The sequence below is a fragment of the Petaurus breviceps genome, unplaced genomic scaffold (genome assembly GCF_028583685.1).
Source record: "Petaurus breviceps papuanus isolate PSGF00001 unplaced genomic scaffold, PetGlider_PUasm1.0 214, whole genome shotgun sequence".
Classification (NCBI taxonomy): Eukaryota; Metazoa; Chordata; class Mammalia; order Diprotodontia; family Petauridae; genus Petaurus; species Petaurus breviceps.
In genome coordinates, this window is record NW_027185863.1 from 19,868,017 (window position 1) to 19,890,579 (window position 22,563).

Genomic DNA, 22,563 nt, shown 5'->3' on the forward strand with positions numbered 1-22,563 from the left:
GAAGAATCAAGCCAGAGGAACTGGTTAGCCATATCAAATATTGCTTGTGAAGGAGTTTGAGGGGGAAGAAATGTCATCGATGTCTTTTTCTTTCCTAGCTACTAGGCTTAGAAATTGCTTGTCTTACCCTCTCTGGATAACATTCCCTTCTGTAGAATAAGGATTTATTTTTTTTCTCCCAAAACTTAAATAGGAGGAATTTTGAAATTTTCCACTTCAGAGCTGGTAGCCAACTCTACTGAACATCCTCAACAGTTATGAATCTTGTCTTTCAAGGGTGAAAGTAAATTTCGGAAATTACCAAAAGACATCTGCAGTCCTAATGCAGATAAATGAGATTATTAACCTTACTGAGTAGCACAACTTTGTGATTAAAGAGGTGGTGGAGTTCTGATGTCCCCTCAAATTCTCAGTGATTGGATTGGATGGCCTTGACATTAGCTATGGAGTCAGAAGCTGGGACTGCAGATCCCAGAGCTGACGCTACTTTCACTACCTTGTACATGTTATTTGATCTCTCTGGGCCCATTTTCTCAACTACAAAATGAAGTTGGGTGGCCTCTGAGATCTCTTCTGCCTCCAGATCTATGTTCCCAAGTATAACAGGCATTTGGAAGTATGAGTTCTACTGTCTTTTGGAAGGAATCATAGCTCAGATGCTTTAATAGCAGGATGGCCTTCAATAAACCACTTAACAAGTCAGTTCTTCACTTTCCTGATCTATAAAATGGGAATGAGGAGACCGGGTCTATATATGTCACAACACCTTTAGGAAGAAGGTACTGTAGCAGAGTGAGTGTGTTATGTAAATGTGAGCTATTACTCTTATTTATGTGCACACTTCTTATAAGATTGCTTGTTTTTTTGTCACTAGTACTCTGAAGGCATACTTGAAGAAAATCACAGATGACTTTCTTTTATAAAAGGGTTTTAAATTCTCCATGTTTTAAATATAATAAAGAATGTGTTGCTGACATTTAAAATTAACCACACTCCCTATGGAAGACAGAATATCTGAGAGGTGTTTAAATGATTTTAAACTATTAGGCAGTGTTTGTATGTACAAGAGTGCCCATGTACCTGAATATGTCTATGTATGTTCTTTGATTACATAGGAAGTCTGAGTTTCTCTCTGACAAGAAAATCAGGAAATAGAACTGGTTTCGTAAATGCTTTGCCGTTGATCAAAGCATTAGACATACTGACTGTCTCTTCAATTATGCTTCCTAGCTTGAAGCACTGCAGCCACAGGGCCATGTACATAATTTCCTGTTTTCCAGGGTATTTCCTTCACATAGGTACTGTTACTAAGCATTTAGAAATGGAAAAAGCATGCTGATGATGGAATGGATATTCAAGAGCATTAGCAGCGAGCAAAAGGGTCACTGATCTACAATGTACAAAATATGTGGGTCCTGTGGTGCCTTGCTTACAGAGCAGAAGAGCCAATAATATATAGAAATATAATATAATGCAGGTGTGTTCTTAAATGAGAACACACTTTTTTTTTTCAGGTCTGATCTCTGGCAATAATAAAAGCACTAAATTAGTAATACAGGCTAAGCACAAAACCACAGACAAAGAACCGTGCAAATCACCAAGGTCTTTAACTTCCTGCTATAGACTAGAAATATATAAATAACACTCTATACAATTCCTTTGGGAATTTAAGGAGGGGAGATACAGCTCATACTCTCAGGAAATTTATCTTATAATTCACTGATATAAAGACAAAGGCTATCCAGCAAGGACATGCATGATCCAGTCTATTTGGGACAGTCACTCAGATCCTATTTGTCCTGATCCTAGAATATGTCCTGGCATAGGTGAAGTCTAACCAGGAGCAGGTTAAGTCTTCCAGGATGCTATGATGACCTCAGAGGTTCCTGAACATTAGGAATTCCCAGATATTATTATACTCAGTAATAAACAAAGAGAGCCAGTGATCTTTGAAAATTCATCAATCTAGGGTAAGCAGATACCAGGTTTATTTAAATACACCAATCATGAATAAGCTAGATAAGGATAAACACTGAGATTGCTATTAATTCCTTTGGTACTAAATGCTTATAAATATGCACCTATCAGTTACTCAGCTCCTATATTTGCCTGTCTCTAGTCCTTTCATGGGGCAGCTGGGTGGTCCAGTTATCAGGAAGACTTATCTTTGTGAGTTCAAATCTGGTCTCAGACACTTACTATCTGTGTGACCCTGAGCAAGTCACTTAAACCATTTGCCTCAGTTTCTTACCTGTAAAATGATCTGGGGAAGGAAGTGGCAAACCAATCTATTAACTTGGCCAAGAAGACTCCCAATGTTGTCACAAAGAGTCAGATTCAACTGAGAACAACTGAACAACAACAGTCTTGTCACATCTCTCAAATTCTCAATGATTTTTTAAAAGATCACTGGCAGCAATGATTCTGTTATCTCATCTACCAGTTCTTTCTATATCCTGGGAGTTAATTCATCCAGAGCTAAAGACTTGAACTCATTGAGGGACGTTAGTACTCTCATCATCTCGGTCTCGGATTTAGATTCCCCGCTAACCATTTTTGTTCTATCCTTCCAAGTTTGACTGATTTTCTCCTTGGGAGTGAAAGTGGATGGGGAATAACTTGAGATATTCTGCCTTGTTCATTCATTTGCTCTCATCCCCTCATTCCCCCCATGTTTGCGACATGGCAACAAGATTCCTTTTTTATCATCCATAGCATTTGTCACTAGCTTTAGTTTCTGAGTTTTTATGCTTTTGATACTATCCTTCCAGGACCAAGCCACTGCTTTCTCTGTCTCTCTGTCTCTCTCTCTCTGTCTCTCTCTCTGTCTCTCTCTCTCTGTCTCTCTGTCTATCTGTCTGTCTCGCTCTCTCTCTCTCTCTCTTTCTCTCTCTCTCTCTTTTTGCCCTTACTTTGATCATCTATACAAATCCTCAAAAATTTTAACTTGGTCAGTATATTTCCTTTATCATCCTACCACCTTAAAAAAAGGAGAATTTTCAGTTGTTTAAAAAAATTAAATACATTTTTAATGCTTTTATATTGCCATCTTTCCCAATGACTTCTCTTCCACATAGAACACCCAAATTTATAGTATATTTCTTCTTTTATGAGAAGAGTAGAGTATGTCTTATTCTCAGTCCTCTGAAGTCATGATGTGGCATGCCTTGATCAGAATTCTGGTATCTTTCAAGTTTGTTTTCTTTAACTTTGTTTGTTGTCACTTTGCCAATTATTCTCCTGGTACTGTTTACTTTGAGATTTATTGGTTCATGTGAGTCTTCAATTTCTCAGAATTTTTAATATTTATCATTTTTATGGTTCTATAATATGCCCTTATTTGAAATATAATACATATACATATATATGATATTAATTAAATATATTATACAGTAATTTATTCAGCTATTCACAAATCAATGGTCACTTTGTTTCCAGTTTTTTGCTGTCCAAAAAACATGCTATAAATATTTTTGTGCACATAGGATATTTTTCTCTGTCTTTTATGTCATTGAATTAAAGCATATTTTCAGTTTAATGAATTGTCTTGTACAATTCCAAATTGCTTTCCAGAATTACTGGGCCAATTCACAGATCCACCCTCAGTGTCTGCCACCCCAGTGGACTTGATATTCTACAATCCCTTTAATATTTACCATTTTCCTTTACTTTATTGATAGGTTTAGACTGAAACCTGAATAATTTTAATTTATATTTATATTTTAATATTAGTGATCTGGAGCATTCTTTCATATTATTATTGCCCTTTTGTATTTATTCTTGTGAAAACTGTACTTTTTTATTACTTGAATGGATTGTGATCTCTATTCCTAGAGGGGACTCCTGAATTGATGAGATCACAGATCCATTGTATTTGAGTGTTATTGCATTATTTTCAGTACTTGAAGTCTAATGTAGTTTCCTTGTTTATGTCATATATGTATGTGTATATATATGTGTGTGTGTGTGTGTATATATATATATATATATATATATATATATATATATATATATATATTCACTATTGGCTTGTCTGAGATGACCATAGTCATTTTTTTTAAGATCACCTGAGGCATGGCATATTAGAGCCAACTCACCTTAATTCTTCATGAATTCTTATGTTTTAATGTTTATGGTGGCTAGATTTATTTTCTTTTCCACCATGCCCTGTTATAATATTTCCTTTCAGGGATTCCTTGGCACATTCCTCTCTTCCTGGCAATTTGGGATGTTTTCTTTGCTTTGGAATTTGGAAGATGTTTGACATTCATATTTATTGACACACTAAATTTAAGGTTTCTTTCAGATAATATGCTACAAATTCTTATCTATTTTCAAATTAGTCATTCTAATAGTCCAAGGAAGTTTTATTTTATTTCTTGAAACATGATGTCAAAGATATGTCCAGTAGCAGAAATTAAAACTCTCAAGAACAATGAAAAGTCCCTGTAACATTGGTAGAGTTGGAAACCCTGGTGAAGGCAATGTCCATAGCTCTCTAGGAGTAATATTTCTTTTGGAATTGTGGCTCTTTCTCAGAAATCAGTATGCCTAGCCTAAAGAGCATCTAAAGTTCTAGCAGTATTTTTGAACCCTTGGTCACAAAACACAGAAGCCACTGCTACAATCGTTATTTTTAAAGAAATGACTTTATTCTGTAGAAGCCCAATAGATGCATGCCTTGTTTCCATCCATCTCTGTTCTCCCTCCAAGCAATACTTTTTCCTTGGATCAATAGCAATATGGGAAAGTGGGTTTTATTCTAATTCTCTCTTTCTCAATTACATATATCCATTTCAAACATGAGATTAATGTGAACAAAGCATGAACAAAGGCATGGAGACAGGAGGGGACTGTGTAAGGCCATGGAATTGTAGAGTATTCCATCTGGCATAGAATCAGGAATATATTAAAGGGAGTCATATGACATGAATGTAGGTGCATTAGTTGCAACCCAATTTTTGAGGTCTTGAAAGCCAAGATTAGAAGTTAAAATCTATTTGATGAGACCTTGGAAAGCCACTGAAGAGTTTTGAGGAGAACAGGAACATGAACACAGTGATATTTTAAGATTATTTGCATAGTAACATTAATGGTAAATTAGAGAACATTTGCAGACTATTTTCCAAATTGTAAGTCAAAAAAATTACAAAAAATAATTTCAACTGTCCAATTCTAGAAGCCTATTTCAAGGAATTCATTGGAATTGTAGTAAGAGTCAATAGAGAGAGATTTATGGGATATCTTTGTTTTATTTTCTTATAGTAAGACCTCTATAACCTTTAAAAAAAATCCTTACCAACATAGGGAAAATGGCTCCGTGAAATGTGGGATTTAGTACTTTGAGTATTAAGTTTCTGTTTAGATTGTATTCTCTTTGACTGCAAGCAATCTTTACCCTTCCAGCAAAATGCTAGTTGACTTCAGTTACTGTTCATTGACTGTGGGAATTCTCTGCTTAGTCTCAAAATATTTTCAAAAACCCAATTTATACTTCTGCATGATGTACAAGGGAAAAATAACTGAGGTTATTGACTGTTTAAGTGAGGAAGTTCTTTGCTGAATCTTTTAAACATAGACCTCTGCTTTTAATTTCATATAGGATCATTTACAGTTTTTTTAAAGTATTTTATTTTTTTCCCAATACATGTCAAGAAAGTTTTTAGCATACTATTTTACAAGACTTTGAGTTCCAAATTTTTCTCCCTCCCTCATTCCCTTTCCTTCTTCCCTTCTTTACTTTGGTTGTTGTCACTTTGCAAATTATTCTTCTGATTCTGTTTAATTTGAAATTCATCAGTTAATGTTAGTAGCTAGGCAATTTGATATAGGTTATACATGCAAAACATATTTCTGTATTAGTCACAGTCATGAAAGAAAAAAAAAAACAAATTAAAAAGAAAACACACACACACAAAAGAATAAAGTAGAAAAAAAAAGCATGCTTCATTTTGCATTCAAAGCCCATCAGTTCTTTATCTGGATGTGGACAGGGATTTTTTTTTGTGATTCCTTTGTGCTTGTTTTGGATCATTGTGTTGCTGAGGAGAGCTGAGTCATTCATAGTTGATCATCCCACAAAGTTACTGGTACTGTGTACAATGTTTTCCTGATTCTACTTATTTCACTTTACTTCAGTTCTTAGGAGTCTTTCCAGGTTTTACTGAATTCTATCTGTTCATTGTTTCTTATTGCACAATAGTATTCCATTACTTTCATTATATTACAGCTTATTTTTTAAGACAATTTTCATTTCCCCATACAGCAAGTACATTGTGCTCTAAGATGTACAGATCCTTTGACTTTATAGAATAGTGATCCCCACTGTGTGCATTTCTTGTGTGCTCATGTTATTTTATTCTCAGAAATATTCACATTTTCTTTGTTCTACAGTACAGAAGGACACATCTTTATGTACCTTTATTATAATTTGATCAAGAAGTATATTCAATAGGGTTTGAATATCCTACCAACTAGTTCGTGGGATCATACATTTAGACTAGCACTCATAGAATCCAACCCCAATCTTTTACAGATAAGGAAGCTGAGACCCTGAGAAGTTATGGCCAAGATTATATAGGTGAAAGCCAGGAAATGAAGTCAGGTCCTCTGATACCAAATCCAACATTCTTTCCTCTGTAACACAATGCTTCTCACATTTATCGTAATATTGTAAAAATCAATAGCAAGTTACATTAGGATAATAAGTTACCCATTTCCAATTCTAATGCCCATAACACAAAGAGAATCAGTACTTAGGTATGTCTTTACAAAAAGAGTGTGTGTGTGTGTGTGTGTGTGTGTGTGTGTGTATGGCTTTCTTGCATGTTTTAAAAAAATGAAGCAATGAGAAACGTATGTTTTATCTTTTATACAGATGTTCAAAAGCATCCAAAAGTTATTTTTTTCATGAAATTTTCTGAACTATCCACCAAAAAAAAAAAATTAACCCCTTATTTATTTGCCCAGCAATGGCAATGGCATTAGGAGGGTGATATCTTGACTTGCAAGTGAATTGGATTTAAGTGAGGCAGGGCTGGGCAAAGTCATCAGTCTCATTCTCTCCTCCAGAGTCATCTGAGTCTGGTAGCAAGACACAGGCCAGGACGACTGGCAATGGCCACTGCCCAGTATATATATATATATATATTCATGCTAGAAAAGCAAGAAAAAATATAGACCTCATTTATGTAATTTTATTCATGCTACCTTAGAGGAAATGACCTGTTTGTTAGTGTAATTTGGGGTGACTGGCAATATTTATGTTTTTTAAAAACTTTTAGTGCTTACTCTATATCAACACTATTTCAATGGAACCAAACTTAGAAGTCATATCCTGAAAGTTTAAGCATATATCTTAAAAGCTATTTTCTTTAATGCCAAACATGGATTTGCATGATAGCAAACATATGCGGAGGAATAAATCAGTCCATGACAGCTTGGGTGGCAAGATTGATAGAAATGAAGCCACAGAAATGGCTCTGGCCCTGGCTAGCCTTTCCCCTGTACCTGAGTTTTCCATGTGGTTTCAAAATTGTTTATTTATGCCATTTTGAAGATGTTTTCCAGACTAATCTCTTGGTTCACTATTAATGAGTCACATTCCAATTCCGTCTTATCTTTAGCAAATTCTTTAACTCCACCTAACAAAGACAAGAAGGAGGGGGGAGGAGATAGTTTGGGATGAAAGTTTGGAAACACTTAGCTCATATCAACATAAACCTAATGTTGGCAAAATGTGCCTTTCTGTGATCACAATGAATACTCTTCAAATGACATCATTTTTGTTCTAATACTTCTATTCAATTAAGAGAAAAATTTTAGTTATCTCTACTAATATGATACTTGTGACAAATTTCAAATCATTTTTTGCTGCTTAATAAAATGTGGTCTGCCTTCAAAATTTTTTTTATTAACTATCTATACCAATGATATTCACAGATCACTCAAAGCACCAAAGCATATGTGGGAAGGGGATGAGTATGTATTTCTATGGAAAAGAGGAGGCAGTTTGTATTGAAGGACCAGGTCTAAAATTATGTGATTCTATTATTATAGCACAACTTAGAACCAAATAGGATTTGTTCAGACCAAATCTATCAACTACATATGATATGAAATGATACATATTGAGTATATGCAAGTTAAATGAACAAGTCAGGAACAGAACAAGAAAAGGTTTCAATAAACTAGTTATTAGGATTTATATGATACAATTGGAGATCAAGAGAACAGATCACAATTAAAACAAAACAACAGGAAAACACACTGAATAAAAAGCAGTCCACAATAGATTGACTTTAAAGGATATGAAAAATAGTTTTCAGTCAACAAGCATTTATTAAGCACTTATTGTGTGCCAGGCACTGTGTTAAACTATGGGGATAGAAAAAAGGAAAAAGACAGTTCATACTCTCAAGGAGCTGAAGGTCTAATGTGAGGCATGGTGGACAACATATAAACAATCATGTACAAACAAGAAAATTCAGAATCAATTAAAAATTACTCTGAGTGGAGGCTTTAGCATTAAGGGAGATCAGAAAAGTCTTCTTGGTAGAAAGTTGGATTTTTAGCAGAGATGAAAAAAAGTCAGAGAAGTCAGGTGGTAGAGATGAGGAGGGGAAGAGAATTCCAGGCAAGAGAACAGCCAGTGACAATGCAAGGAATCAGGAGATGTATAGCTTGTTTGAGGAACTGTTAAGAGACATGTATCACTGAATCACAGGGTGCATGGAAGGGCAAGGGAATAAGGCGTAAAAATAATAGAAAAATAAGGAGTCAGGCTATGAAACGTTTTGAATACCAGAGGGTTTTATATTTTATCCTGCAGGTAAGAGTGAGTCATTGGACTTTATTGAATGGGGGGTACAAGATGGGGAATAGCAGTGGTGATATGGTCAGACCTGTGCCTTTAGAAGGATTAATTTAATAGCCAAATGGAGGGTGGACTAGAGCAGGGAGAGATATGAGTGAGGGAGACCAATCAGTACCCTACTGTACTAGTCTAGGCATGAAGTGATGAGGGTCTACAACTGTGTGGTGGCAGAGTTAAAGGACAGAAGGGGGCATATAAAAGAAATATTATGAAGGTAAAATTGATAAGACTTGGCAACAGATTGGATTGGGGAAGAGAGGGGGAAGAGATAGTGAGGAGTTAAGGATGATGCCTAAGTTTAAGTTTGAATGCCTAAGGGGATAATGTTATCCTGGATAGTAACAGGGACATTTGAAAAAGGGAGAGTTTGAGAGTAAATATAATAAATTCAGTGTCATAATTAAAGAGTCCTGGAAAATCAGAAACATTAGATTTGACAATTAGAGACCATTGTTGACTTTAGATACACCAGTTTCCACTAAATGTTTGAAGACAGATTGAATCAGGTTTAGAAAAAATAAGAGAAGTGAGAACACAAAGTTTTGAACACTTTCTCAAGGATTTTTGCAATAAAAGGGAGGAGAGATACAATTTGAAAGCTAGTAAAGATGATATGATCAAGTGAGAGTTATTATTGTTGTTGTTTTCAGAATTGGAAAGATATGGACATTTTTTTCAGAGAGTGGGATGGATAGAAGGCATGATCTGATGGAAGAGATGGTAGGTACAGGGCTTGGCCTCAGCAAAGAGAAGTTCCTAGCCCCATATTCCAAAGACATCAAAGAAAGAGAAAGAACACATATGTACAAAAAAAATTATAGCAGTTCTTTTTGCAATGGCAAATAAAACTAGAAACTATCCTTAATTGAGAATGACAAATTACAATATATGAATATGATGGGATACTACTGTTCTCTGAGAAATTATAAAAGGGATGATTTAAGAGAAATGTTGGAAGACCTATATGAAATGATGCAGAGTGAAATGAGACAGGAAAACAATGTATGTAATGACAGTAATTTTGTAAAGACAAACAACTTTGCACACCTTAAGAATAATGCAATTGAACAATAATAACTCCAAAGGATTGATGATTCTGTCTTTTCCTGATATGAAGAAGGCCTTGTGAGTGAGAAAGTTTGAGAAAATAGGTAGAAGAGGATATTTAGTCTGGATTGTGCTAGAGAATATCCAAGATGGAAGCCAGAAAGTGAATGGTATTGTCTTGGCCCAGAGCTGATGATAGCTAGAATCATGGTCCCAAGGAAGCCAAGAGGCCTCTGGTAGGAGCTTTGTTCCACAGGAGTCACCCCACACTGGCTCTATTATGTTGAGTTGGACTAAATGACTAATGAAGTCCTTCTTAACTCTCAAAAATTTTAAAATTATGCAATAGTGAAAAGAAAAGGACCTCTCTAATTCAATGATGTAAGGGAGAAGCAGAAATAATTCATGTTAGCTAATTAATGTCTATTGTGTAGTCAAAAATAACATTTATTAAATATCTCCTTTGTGTAAAATATGGGGAATTATAAGACCAAAATTAAACAGTGATTTACCTTACTGCACTTATATAATGCAGGGAAATACAAAATGAACACAAATGAGTAAGTAAAAAGTTTATTAAATATTAGGTGAATTCATATGGGCAGAGAACATTAATTACTGCGCAGGGGTGAAGCACAAAGATCTCAAGTGAGAATTGACACCTGAGCTGAGCCTTGAAGGAAGACAGAGTTCAAGGGTGGGGAACCTACAACCTCAAGGCCATATGTGGCCATCTAGGTCATTAAGTGCAACTCTTTGAATTCAGACTGAATTGAGGACCTAGAGGGCCACATGTGGCCTTGAGGCTGCAGGATCCTCACCTCTGGAAACTAAAGTGAGGAAGAAGAAATTCCAAATATGGAAAGGCTATGGAAAGGCATGGGGGTGAGATAACATGTGCTCCGTAGGGAACAGAAAGTTGGTCAGTTTGATTGGAAGAGAGACTACACGAAGCTGAGTAACATACCTAGAAAGGTAATCTGGAGCTGAATTGCTTGGGCTTTAAATATCAAACAGAGAAGGCTGTATTTTATCTTAACAATTGTAGAGAGGCACTAGAGAATTCTGAGCAGTGGGAGTGGTGTAGCCATACTTTAGGAATATCTATATCTATATTTTAACATATGTATATATATACATATATCATATATAACATAATAAAATATATAATTATATATTGTAACATATACATATATATGTAAAAAAATTGCTTTAGGAATATCAGTTTGACCCCTTTGTGGAATATGGATTAGAGATGAGAGAAACTGGAAGCAGGGGAATCAACCAGGAAGCTATTGAAGTAGACTAAACCATAGGGTATTATTGCCTTGACTAGAGTTGTGGCATAGAATAGAGAAGAAATAAGGACAAATAAACATTTTTCAAGTTATCTCCCACTATTAAAAAAAATCTTTAATCTGGGTCAAATTATAATTATATTGACAAACATCTTTATTTCATTTTTCCTTTAATTCCTATGACTATGCAATCACATATAAAGACATAAAATACATTTTCCTTTAGTTCATAACTAGTATATAACTAGTTCCATTTGGAAAGGTTATCAATGGAGAGCCAAAGTTGATGTGGTTTAATGAGGACATAACTTCTTATTTGAAGTATCTATGATTTCACAATTGCTGTATTGCTCTCAAGATCTTTCTAGAATTTTAAAAACAAACAAAAATTTTTTTTAAAGGAGTGTGTCTTGGGCAGCTAGGTGGTTCAGTGAATAGAGGCCCTGCAGTCAGGAGGACTTGAATGCAAATGGGCTTCAGACACTTAACACTTAGTAGCCCTGTGACTTTGGGCAAGTCACTTAACCCCAGTTGCTCTGCTTTCCCCACTCCAAAAAAAAAAAGCAAAAAAATAAAGTTCAGTCATTTGGGGCAGCTAGGTTGGACAGTGAGTAAAGCACCAGCCCTGGAGGCAGGAGGTCCCGAGTTCAAATCCAGCCTCAGACACTTAGCACAAAACAAACAAAAACTAGTCATGTGACCTTGGGCAAGTCACTTAACCCCAATTGTTCTCCAAGAAGCAAAAAAAAAAAAAAAAGGAGTGGGAAAGAGGCCATTCTGTAGTTGATTTTCATCTTTATTAGCCAGCAAGAAGAGGTGACTTTGACCCACAATAAACAACCTTTTTCTCAGAAATTAATGTATAACAGCTTAGATCCATCATTTCATTCTAAATAGATAAGAAACATTTAAAGTCAACAGGGTTCACCACTTCATCAGCTCAACAAATTAATCAGTGGACTCCTCTGACTAGCCTTTTACATAAAAAAAAAAAAATTCCATAGTAGTTCAGATAGAGAAGAATTGTGCCCCCTCTCTGTTGATGAAGAAGGTTTCACGTAGGAAGTAATATGTAATTTATGCCTTGAAGGATAAGTGTGATTTTTTATAAATGGAGATAGCTGGCAGTTGATTTCTGATGGAATGAATGGAAGGCAGACAGATAGATTCTATGTTTTCAGGTAATAGAGAGTATGCCAGTTTGACTGAGTTTATGGAAGAAAAAAGTGAGAACTAAGGCTGAAAAGGTTGATTTGAGATAGATTGGGTAGCCTTAAATACCATGCTTAAGATTTTGGAAATCATTTACTAGTGAATGGAAAGTCATTGAAGGTTAGGTTTTTTGAAGAGGAGAATGAGCATTGCTCTAGAGTGATCAATCTTCTGGTATATTCTGTCATACAGAATGGATAAGAACAGGAAAAGACTGGAAACAAGGAGACACTTGTACAAATATATACATATACATGTACATATATGCATGATAGGATCATATTATCACAAATATAAAGGTGAAAATATATGCATGTGTGTATGCATATGTGTGTGCACATGAGCACACACACACATACACACACTATGTCCCTTCTACCCATGGAAACTATGTCCTTCTTCAAGCCCTTCCATTTCAAGTCTCCTACCTCTCTTCCTTCAACAAACAACATCTGTTTGCTTCTGTATGTGTAATCACAAAGAATGGGCACATGTGATAGGAGTGACTCTGCCACTGAGGCACTAAACAGTTGAATGAGTGTAAAGCCAAGCATGAGCAGCTTTCCAGAGGGCTGCTGCTGGGAACAGCTTTAAGGTTCTGATCACACAGTATAGTGAACTCTCTATTCAGCAGTAAATTAAAGCAAAACATTCACAGAAACCAAAGTACAGCATCCACAATGTTATAGCAAAACAAGTTATTGCTAAAGTGGCCACATAGTTTTCACCAAAGTGGTCACATAATTTTAAACAATATACAATAATCCAGGAAGTCCTTAACTCAATCATACTCAGGGAGCAAGCCTCTTTAAGGGACATAAAATACAAAGGTCAAAGTTCTCTACCCCTAGGTCACATTGTCTTAATCTCTCTTTCAAAAAGTCTCTTCATTGGAGATTAGTTTCCAATTATCCTTAATTCAATCATCCTGAAGAGGTACAGGATACAGAGTACACAGTCCTCCCACCCCTAGGCCACAGTAAATCATTATCTTCTCAGTTTGCATTAAATACCCAAGGAGAAGTCTTTTCATCTTGACTTCAGTCTGGCTCTCAGATTCCATGGTTCTTCTTCCATGGTCCCAGCTCCTGCCCAAATCTAAGTCACCTTAGTTCAAAGGCAGGGGGCTCCCAATTCCTCGTCCAGACCCTCATCCAGCTCCTTGTCCAGTTCCTGTTCCATACTGAAGCTTACAATGTCCAGTCCACCTCAAGTTCTTCACAGTTCCTGTTTCTGGGAAGACAAAGCTTAAAAGAACCATAATAACACTCATGCACATTGCTGGCACCATCATCAATTCACTATCTGTGAAATCAACACAGACCCACCAACAAGGTCAGTGAAGTCAACACAAATCCACAAACAAGGTCTGAGAACTCAACATAAATCTCAGTATAGTCCCAGGACCTCTGAAACCCTTCTCCAGGACTTCTGTAAACAGACAACAAGAAAATCCTCTTTCAAGAATTCCAGTAAGGTCCCAGGGCTTCTGGACAATATCAACGTCCTTTATCAGCAGATGAATCTGACAAGTAACATCAAAACAGACAAACAAAGTACAGGCAACACAGCCATGCTTCCTCCAACTTCTCTCTTCAGCCTGGGCTTCTCCTTATATATGGTTATTAAGTTCCTCCCTGTTCCACCCCTTCCTGTTGCATTAGCAACAGGAGTTCTCAAGTTCTGCTTCTTAACAAAAGATATAATATAGACATATAATAGATAAAATTATAATTATTTATTTATATTATATATTATATTGTATTATATTTATAATTATATATAATAATATATAATAATAATAATAAACAATATAATATAGACATAACAAAGACATATAATCATGGACAAGCCGTAAAAAAACTTGAACTGAAACAAGGTGCTAAATAATTAAATAGCTGAAACAAAGTGTTAACTACTTCTTTGCTTACCATTACAATGGGACACGATAGGGGTTTCTTTTGGCTAAACAAACAAACAGACTCTGTATGTGTGTGTGTGTGTGAACTTGAAAATGAAATCATAAAACTATTTAGACTATAAGTAGCAAATTCACATTTCATTTTAGAATTTACATCGAAGCCTTATGTAATTATATTTGCATGCATACAATATCTTTAAACATCACACCAACTAGTTCATTTGGCTAGAAATATATGCATTTAAGTGGCAATCATTCACCAGTGTTCATTAAGCAACCATTTCATGGAAAGCATTGTGTTAGATGCCATGGGAAATATCATGAGGTATAAGACACTTTCTTCAAGAAGTGTGTAAAGTAGTTGAGCATATTACCTAGTGCAACTACTTACATGACACTTTTCTTCACTTTTGTTTTATCAGAGATATTTTCTTTTCTTTTTTTTTTTTTTTAAGCAATTGGGGTTAAGTAACTTGCTCAAGGTTACACGGCCAGTTATTATTTCTGGGTGTGGTGCTGAATATCTGAGCCCGGATTTGATCCAGGTCATCCCGACACTGGAGCCGGTGCTCTTACTTGCTGAGCCACCTGGCCACCCCTAAGCAATTGGGGTTAACTTGCTCAAGGTTACATGGCCAGGTGTTTTTGGGTGTGTGCTAAGTGTCTGAGCCTGGGATTCGATCTCCAGGTCTTCTCAACACTGGAGCCGGTGCTCTTACTCTTTGTGCTACCTGGCCACCCCTATCAGAGACATTTTCAACAATTATAATTGGGCGCATATGGTCTCTGGAAATGATCCAGAAAAATAAGATTTGCTTTGATAAATTTCAACACACTTGTTTGCGTGATCCGTATAGAGTCAGTCATCACAACCTTGAACCCTTCATGGACTGTGATCAGAGTCCATGCCATGTGTAGTACAGTAAAGTACTTTTTTAAGGTGATCAGGGATGATGAAGGCTAATTTCCACATTGAAATAACTTTTTCACTATCTACTGTGATAGTTAAATATGTAAGATCCAGCTGGTAATTTTTATCACACGGACACAACTGGAGCATACGTTACCATAGGCAGACCTTGGTATCCTTTTAGTCAATTTTCCTATTGAAAGATGAGGAAAGAAGTAGCAGAAGAAGCTGTGGGTTCCTGAGAAGGAGAAGGCACAAGTAGCAGCTCAGTATGGCATCATGAATACAGTGCTAGACAGGGGGTCAGAGGAATAGGAATTCAGATCCCCATTTCACACACTTACTAGTTATTTTGCTTAGCAAGCGAGTAACCTTTCTTAACCTCCATTTTCTCCTCTGTGAAATAAGAATAATAATACCTCAAAGGATTGTGAGATTTAAAGGAGATGTTGATATAAAGGGCCATATAAGCCATTGATTTTTCTTGAAAATTGAATGTAATTATTTTAGGTGTAATAAGTGCTTGAAAATGACATGGGAGGTTGGGATCACATCTCCACTTTTTATAGAAGAGAGGCAGAGGAATTATGAGTATCAGTCCAACTTTAAATGCTGCTACATCCCTCTCCCCCAGCCTGTCATTCATTCTATGTTCTCTCTCTTTTTTTTTAATTTTTATTCTTCAGGTTTGTATGAAAACTTTCCAACCAATGCAGAACCAGAATGCTGTGATGTCAGATGGGGACTATTGTCAGATAATGAATCCAAAGGGACTACCAATATAAATGAATCGTGTCACAGGACGTCGCTCACAGTTTCATCAGCATCAAGACTGTGCAACAGCAGACTCAAACTGTGTGTGCTTGTACTGATTCTCTTGCATACAGTACTCACAGTCTCAGCAGCACAGAATACAACAGGACTGGGCTTTGGCAGCATTACCACATTGGAGGACAATTCAAGTAACGAGGAATAAATGAAAGGATGTGTCATGATAGACACTCAGCAGGCCCACGCAAAATGAATAACTGCAGTAAAATGTAACAGAAACTGGGTGCTTTTACCCTTCAATCACTTATTGCAAGGCCTTTGGGGTAAAATTCAAAAGATGGGCCAGAATCCAACTAACAAGGACACAAACACAGCTTTTTATTGACTGAAAGGCTGTATGGTGATTTAAATTTCTCACACCATTTTATACACTGTGTTTTAATGTTTGGAGTTTGGTTTTTGTTTTTTTGTTTTGGGGTTTTGTTTTGTTTTATTTTTCCTTTTTGTTGGTTTGTTTGTTTTTTTGCTCTTGTTAATACAGGATCTTTATTTTTTGGGATGGTTTCTCAAAGCTAAACTAAGTCTTTTCACTGTCTATATATTTCTAGTCATTGTGTGTGTTCATCTGATAGTTCTGTCTTTTATGTCCTGTCAGTTTCTATTAGAGGAATGGTTGCTATGACTTTATGGCATAGCAAAAAACAAAAAATAAAAACAAAAAAACAAAAAACAAAAATAAAACAAAACAAAAAAAACCAAAAACAAAAAAACAAAAAAAAAAAAACAAAAAAAAAGAAAAAGGAAAAAAAAATCCTAACTGTCCCTTCTGCCCGTGGAAACCATCTCCTTCCCCAAGCCCTTCCCTTTCCAGTTTCCTTCCCTTTCCCCTTAAGCAAACAACATCCGCTTGCTTCTGTCTGTGTAATCACAATGAATGGGCACACTATCGGTGTGACTCTACCACTGTTGCACAAACCAGCTGACTGAGCAAACCCAAAGGGGCATGATGGGGGTTCCTTTTAGCTGAACAAACAAGTGCTCTCCATATAAGGTGGAATCGGACAGTTAAATTTTTACATAAAATGAAACAAAACAAAGCAAAAAAAAGCAAAAACACTATAACAAACTGTGTTGCTCCAGTTCCCATTTCAAAGAAGTCCAGTCCTTTCTCACTGGTCAGTTGAACAGGAGCAGCCTTTTTTAGAATACAGTACGTGAAACCAGTTAAACTCAGCAAATGGACTAGTTGGGAGGCCTTCCTCTTGGAGGTAGAAGGTTGGCATTCATTGTGAATTACGTTTTCAGTTCTGCAACAGTTACGTAACCAGCAAATATTTGTAATGTTTGGAAGAAGACAAATTAAGAAAAGATGTTGGCATCACTTTTTTCCCCCTTCTTGGCAAAGAAAGTAGAAAACATTCAAGCACCTACTGTGCAAAGGATAAGTATGATTTTGAATCCATTGTTTTTCTGACATGTTGTTAAAAGCAACTCCAGTTATTAAGGGTGCACAGCAATGCATTAGCACAGATGAACAACCTGTTGTGATTGTTTTTTTTTAATAAATAAGTCAGCTGTTTTCATTAGTGTGCAATAAACAGCTATCCTATCTAGCTATCAGTAGACTTGGGAGAAGATTAATCTGATTGCCATTTTCATCGCTTTTTTTTTGGGAACATTTCACCCGCTGAGTGTGTAAAAATTTTCTTTTTAAAAAAGGCTTTTTAGAGTTTACAGTAGAATCAATGGAAGGAAATGTTATTAAGGGCTGTTTTTCAAAATAATAATAAAAATTTAAAAACAAAAAACAAACTTTACATTCCTTCCTATTCTCTAACTACACTTGGGAAAGTGCACTTCAGAGATGTTTTCTGTGTAGCTGGGAGATGAAGGAAAAATCTTTAAAAAAAATGTTCTCTTAACAAATAAAGTTTAGTTACCAACTTTCTAGCTATGAAATACTCCTTGGTAACCATTTTTGTTCTGACAGAGTTTAATCCCTCCAACAGAGTAATTACCCTGCCACATAGCTACATATAGTAATGCATATTTTGTTTCAAAAAATAAAATAGATTTCTGTTCCAATCTGTTCAAAATTGACAAAAGAAAAAAGCTACTCCTTAATAAAGTGATAGAATTGTTCAGATGTCAAAGTGCAAATATTTTACCAGACTCTTTGTTTTGATAGTGTTTTCTTGAAAGTGAGAAGTCTACAATGATCTGTGCAAATAGAAAAAAAAATGCACCTGAAAATGGGAAAAGAAAAGCCAACACACAACATTGAACTCTTGTTTTATGTCCATCTTTTTCTCCCCATGCAAACGAACAAAACTATTTTCGCGCTAGGAAACGGGGTGCTTTTTTCTCTGGGTTGCTGAGGATGGGGAAGGGGTGGATTGGGGATGCGACACCTGTATTAACAGCATTGAACTGTTGCAAGTGGGGGCCATTTGTAGAAATAACAAATTAAAAAGCCTTAACTAGTGGTAGAATGTAGATTTCCACGAGGGCAGGGATAGCCATTGGAAAGTTAAGGAGCTAGGGAGAGCTGCAAGAACGCAGGGTAGCTCGAGTCACTCCTGAGAAAGCGCTTACCAGGTGCGCTCTTGTTCAACTGACCTCCTAATTATAGTCATTATCTTGTGTGTATGGTCAGTAAGCAGTTTGTTATAACCTTTATCTACCTCTGCTGTGCAAAGACCATTCAATAGTACATTTTTTTTTGTTGTTGTTCACAATGGATCATTTCCATCTTTTCAGCAATCTACCAATACAATAGTAGCAAGTCCTTTTCATCTCAATTTTACTGGCATTATCCAGAAGTTATTCTCTCTAAGCACTGGACTAAGTGACCAAAAAAAAAAAAAAAAGAAAAGAAAAAGAAAAAAATGAGCTATATTCACAGAGTGGTACCTTTTCCCTTCCTTTGTACTTTTTAAAAATTATTTGTTGATAAAGGCTTTCTTTAAACAAAGAAGTGGGACAGGTCTCTTCCACTGTCTGGTGTCTTTGATGACATGGGAAAAAGATAGTTGATGAAAAAAAATTACCACTGCGTTGCATGAATAGAAGCATAGTCCAAATACATAATTACAAAAATTGAGTGAAATAATGGGGGCAGTGTGGTATAGTGGAGAGAGCCCTGGTTTTGGAGTCAAGAAATATGAGCTCAAATCTCGGCCCTGTACTTACTACCTGTGTGACTGTGGGCAAGTCACTTGACCTCTTGGAGCCTCAGTTTCCTCATCTGTAAAATGAGGGAGTTGGACGGTATGATCTCTAAAATCACTTCCAACTCTAAGCCCTATGACCCAATGAACACAGTCTTAATTGCAAAGTATCAATTTGGGGGCAAAAACGAATCCCTTATCTCCACCAAGTCAGACTGCATTGAAATGGTTTATAAGTCCTGTTGTTTTCTGTTTGTTTGTTTGTGTCAATTTATTTGGTTCTTCTTATGATTTGGACCTTAGCCCATGCCTGGTATGATTATTGCTGTGATGCGTGTAACTGCCCCAATATGGTGTCTCCCCTCCAGCTACGGGTGATGCAGCTTCTCTTGGTGGCAGCTGGGGAATCCTCTGTAGGCAATGACTCCTTTCTGAAATTAAGCAACATGTAATCATGTATGATGCAAGTTTCATTTCATCCATTTCTCTCATCTGTAATAGATTTCCCAGCACAAACTTGAGCATGCTTGATGTTGTGCACCTATTACTTTAACAAGAATAAATTCACCCCTGCCCTTTCTGTACCTGTCATCTTGTTCCATTTCTCCTTGTACCGTCTGTCCACTGCATACATGATGATGAATTACAATATTAAAACAAATATTTCTGCAAATTTTAAAAAGAAAAGAAAAGCAAGATTTATTTTATAATCATATGGATCAGACCCTCCCCATGTCTATGATTGTCTTATTTTCTGCAATAGTGAAATTCCAGAGTTTGTGCAATATGTCAACAATGCTAAACCGAATGTGAGATAACATAACTAGAGTTAAATATTATTCCTTATTGCGTTTATCTTTGGTAATACATTATATTGACTTTTTTCTTTCACTAAAGAGAACAATTTTGGGTTTTGGGTTTTTTTTTCAAATACAGTAAGTGAAGGCTGTCCTTTCAACCCACCCAACATAATTAATAAGGGGGATTAGCATAATATTTTTGGCTCATATCAATGAAATGGATTAGCACAGTCTCTACATAAAAAAACACATGCAAAATGAAGTTTTACCTGAATGCTGATATGAATGGTTAAAAAAATTTTTTCCCCAGAAAAATAGGAAGTATGGAGCTTGAAAAAAAAAGCAGAGCCACATTCAAAATACCTGAAGTGGCAGGTTGCATTTGGTATGCATGGGTTTCTGAATATCTGCTTAACGTTACAATATAGATGGGTCAGTGGTACTGTTTACTCTTGTTACAGGTATCTACTCTGTTATCAGTGTTCTAATTACAATAAACTCTGCATCTGCACATTGAAAAAAAAGATACTAATGCTGCAGACAGGTATTTGATTATATATGCATGCATATGTATATATAATGAAAAGGGAGATTTATATCTATGGCACATCTATATGTAGATCTATAGATATATATGTATATATATCATCAACCAAGTAAACCTTGAACAATAATATTCCTCTTTCATACAGCTTACACATAGTATTCCTGTGAATGATTCTTATTTTGTTTGCTATTGTTTGGTAGCATGCTATTTTAAAAACAAAACCTACTGTGACATGGAAGACAGATCAAAAGAAACTTCTCCATTACTGAAAGAATTACGATCCCAAACTGACAAAAGTTTTCTCTATCTACCAACAGTAATGGCATTTGGAAGAGGATGGAAAGAGATGGCATGTGCCACTTAGGGAATGAGTGATTGAACAACACAAAAATTAAGTGGTAGGGAGCTAAAAAAAAATAAAATGGGTGCAGTTCAAGACCACACCTATATGAAGTTTAAAATTATTTATAAGCATTTGCCACAAAAGCTCTGGGCCTGTTGAAAGAATTTAAGCCATAGAAGGGACAAAACCAACCAAACTAACATATAAACAAATAAAAAACCATTACAAAGTGTGACTTTAAAATATTTATCTTAACTCTTCAATTTCATTATACAACATGGCAATATTTATCTGATACCTACCAGTGCAGGTGAAAAGTGAAGGATTTTGACAGCTGAATATTTTGTCTATACAGCACCAAACAGCTGTATATTTAGAAACATCTAGAAAAATAATCACCTTCAATTTATTTTGATGATGATGATGTGTTACACAGATATCCCCTTTATCTCCATAGTTAAAAATAGGAGGTTTCTGAAGGTATTAGACTTTTAAAAATTATACTTTTAGTTATCAAAAGATCAACGGGAAGGAGGGAATAATCCCTTTAGGTAAAAGTTCTAAGTCTAGTTTACAGTATCAGTACAGATTTTAGTGCATTTCTCCTTCTAACAAGGGGATTCTTTAAAAGCACAAAATAAACAAAAGGAGATGATCGATCACATTTTAGCGCATTTCTCCCTTAGTCTATGTCTCTCCAGTGTCTCTTTGTTTATTTTTCTCTGTCTTTAGAGTGGAGTGAAATGGCCTGCTATAATGCAAGAGGAATGCCCCTTTGCTGGGCTGTAGTTCATTGGTCTTTTAGTTATCTGTTTGAAGTAAAAGGTTTGGGGTTTGTTTTTTGGTTTTGGGGTTTTTTTTGGCCACATATCTCCAGGACTTGATGATCAACTACAATGTCAATATACTTTGAAAGAGGCAAAATTGATTGGCATGATATCACAAACTGGGGAAGGTCTGGTTAGTGGATCACTTGAATTTGGGAGTTATGAGTTGCAGTAGGGTAAAAGGTGATCTCCTGTTCATACTAACTCTCCAATGTGGTGAGTAGGATGGGGTGGGAGTGGGGAAGGGAGGGATAGGGAGGAGGGATGGGGAGAAGAGTAATAAACTGGCTAGATTGGAAAAACAAAACTGATTAAAACTTCCATGCTGATCAATAGTAAGATTGGGTCATAAGTGCCTACTGAACTTCTAGCCTGAGTGAAATGGAGAGACCTAAGTTCAAGAAAAAGAAAAGTGGAGAGGGAGGAGAAATGGAAGGAAGGAAGGAAGGTAAGAAGGAAGGAAGGAAGGAAGGAAGGAAGGAAGGAAGGAAGGAAGGAAGGAAGGAAGGAAGGAAGGAAGGAAGGAGGCAGGGAGGGAGGGAAGAAGGAAGGAAGGAAGAGAAAGGGGAAGATAAAATCAGATAAAATTAAAGAAAAATCTTTTAACTTACAAAAAATTGTTCCTTCCTTTCTTTCTAAGCATAATAAACCTACAGAGGAAAAAAGTTAGCAAAATAGCAAAATTTTCCAGAAGAAGAATGCAGAAAGTTTCATTAGTACACAAAAAAAGACACGTAATGAAATTAGAACTAAAGGCACTCTGAAAAACTAGGGGACAATTGGAAAATGTTTTTTAAGATAATCAGTTTTAAAGAGACAGTGATAAAAACCTACATTTTAAG

General features: G+C 36.0%; 1 long non-coding RNA gene across 1 annotated transcript in view; it reads left to right on the forward strand.

The window, feature by feature from the left end:
• The window catches only part of LOC138165789 (uncharacterized), a 34,802-nt gene extending 13,721 nt beyond the window's left edge, over nt 1–21,081 (forward strand). The window contains exon 2 of the long non-coding RNA XR_011169459.1: nt 15,950–21,081. This is a non-coding gene — a long non-coding RNA (uncharacterized lncRNA). The remainder of the gene's footprint in view (nt 1–15,949) is intronic.
• The last annotated feature ends 1,482 nt before the right edge of the window (nt 21,082–22,563 follow it).